General features: G+C 41.4%; 1 non-coding gene across 1 annotated transcript; it reads right to left on the reverse strand.

The window, feature by feature from the left end:
* Nucleotides 1-286: 286 nt before the first annotated feature.
* TRNAV-UAC lies at nt 287-359 on the reverse strand. Its single transcript has one exon. It is a non-coding gene; the product is annotated as a tRNA-Val (tRNA).
* Between the last annotated feature and the right edge of the window lie 2,324 nt (nt 360-2,683).

The raw sequence follows: 2,683 nt of genomic DNA on the forward strand, positions 1-2,683 counted from the left end.
ATCATGACCTGAGCCAAAGACAGACGCTTAAACAACTGAGCCACCCAGGTGCCCCTCTGATAGAGTTTTTTGTTTTGTTTTGTTTTTAAGATTTTATTTATTTATTTGACAGACAGATCACAAGCAGGCAGAAAGGCAGGCAGAAACAGAGAGGGAAGCAAGCTCCCGCTGAGCAGAGAGCCCATTGTGGGGTTTGATCCCAGGACCCTGAGATCACGACCTGAGCCGAAGGCAGAGGCTTTAACCCACTGAGCCACCCAGGAGCCCCAAAGGAGTTTCACACCCCTGGTTCCACTGGGGCTCAAACCCAGGACCTTCTGTGTGTAAAGCAGATGTGATAACCACTACAGTATGGAACCTCCCCTAGAGTTTTTAATGAAACAGTTGTTTCATGTTTTATTTAGGTCCCCTCTACCCCCGGTTATCTATGGGGTTCAAAAATGAATTGAAGTTGAGGATGTCTGGGAGATAATATGAATGAAGATTCCATGCTACAGTAAAAATTGCACCTTTCCCTTTAGAACCATGGCGTTTGTAGCGCATCTAACTCCTGTGGCTTTGACCCTTCTTCCTCTGAGGAGCTTTCTTCCCCAGAAGCTAGCTCACTCATTTTCCAAATGCATTTGTATTCAGTCTTTTTGCTCCACCTAGGAACTCATGGTGAGCTTTGAATGTAGCTGGAAGTCTCTCAGACCTCCTGAAAATCAACTTTCAGGGGCTGTTCTCCATCCGTTCACCTGTTATGACCTAATGTCATTTGGATTCAGCATGGACTCATCCGTACCTCCATTTTTGTGCTTGCTGAGGCCTTATATATTTTTAATAACCTGGGAGTGACTGTTTACTATATTTTCTCACGGTGTAAAGGCAGGACTAAAATGCCGGCATACCTGAAAAGATTGCCATATAAATAGTTAAGTGTCTGAAAATATAATCTATTTTAAGTCCTCTGATCTGGGTTTTGTTGTCACAATATAAAGAATCCAATCCACCTGTGTATACAGGAGTTGTCATCACCTGCAGGATTTCTAAGAAATGCTTATCCACCCAAAATAGAAGTGGATTTGAGGTTTGCCGTGATTGGGCTGAGCCTGAGTAAATAGCCAGAAATGTCAACTGTGGCCAGGCATGGTTGGTAAATAAGGAATGTTCTCAGTGCTTTCAGTTCTTCAGAGCTGAATGAGCTTAACTTGAAATAACAATTTGAACTTTGAACTAATTTGAACTAATTACTATGTAAACGGATAATTTCAACTTCACATTATTGCTTGGGCCTGTTGTGAAAATTTAGGAATGAACAATGGTTACTCCACACTTCACTTAGAGAAATTGCTATCTTCTCAACAAGAACGTTATGCTCTGGTAACAGCTCTGTCTCTGCATTGCTTATCTATTAGCAGATAACAATTTACTTAAATATTACCAGCTTAAAACAACAAAAATATTTTCCAGAAGCAGCTTAGCTGGATGGTGCCAACTCAGAATGTCTCTTGAAGTGGTCAAACTATTGTTCAGGGCACAGTTCATCCTAAGTCTTGACTGGGTGGTAGAAGTTCTTTCTCCAAACTCTCACATGGCTGTTGGCAGAAAGCTTTATTTTCTTGCCATTGAGCCTTTCTTTGGGGCGATCATGACTTGGAAGCTGGCTTCCAGCAGACTGAATGATCATGGGGGGAGTTGGGGAAGAGAGAACAGACTTTTCTTACCTACATTTTTGAGTCACATACCTTCACTTCTATGTATTATATTCATTCAAAGCAAATTGCTAAGTCAAGTCCACACAACAGGAGGAATGTAAGGGCATGAATCCCAGGACGGGGGATCACTAGGGGCCCATTATGGGGGGAGTGGCTGCCACAGTCACCAACTTGCTTACTGAATGTGAGCAAAACATTGTGCCTCCTGGAGCTTTTGTTTTTTCTTCTTACAAGTTCCAGGATTCTAATAGATAACCTCTAGATCTATTTGGGCTCTCAGAGATGCTAATTTGTTAGAAAATGATTACAGACCAAGGAACCTGGGCTGAAACATACTCAGCGAATGGAAAAAATTAGCTTTAGGGCCTTTACTCCATTCCCCAAAGTGCTGAATTTCGTTTTTGTTCTTGTTTCTTTGCCACCTGAAACATCTTCCAAAGATGCCTTCTAATGGTCAATAGTAATTGGAATTAAGCATCATAGATTACTTTACATATCATTATTCAAGGATCATTTTTTTCAAATTTCCTCATCTTACTATGAATTTTTTCAAATTTCCTCACCTTACTATGAAGGATCCAGAATTGTTTCATATGCTATCACAAGGCACGAGGCTAATTATTGGCGCTTATCTTTATACTATATTGTATTTAGTAAGACTATTTTTGCTAAGAAAATAAGTAAATAGCATTATTGAGAATTACTACGTTGCCTGTGGCTCTTCTAAGTGTTCTTTTAATCCTCCCAACAACCCTTCGGGAGTTGAAACCATAGTGATTTGCTTCTGTCTCACATACATGTCATAGGCACAGCCAGATTTAACGCCAGAGTGTCTGGTCCCAAGACTCAGGCTTTCAGCACCCACCCTGTGTACAGAGAAGCTACAGAATTTGCACATGATCATAAAGCAAATGAAGGGGAGGGCCAAGGTGGGAATGTAGCTTACTTACCCTGTCACCCACCCAGGGAATTCACACCCCTGACAG

The sequence above is a fragment of the Mustela putorius genome, unplaced genomic scaffold, assembly GCF_011764305.1.
Source record: "Mustela putorius furo isolate JIRA1106 unplaced genomic scaffold, ASM1176430v1.1 tig00003834_pilon_pilon_pilon, whole genome shotgun sequence".
Classification (NCBI taxonomy): Eukaryota; Metazoa; Chordata; class Mammalia; order Carnivora; family Mustelidae; genus Mustela; species Mustela putorius.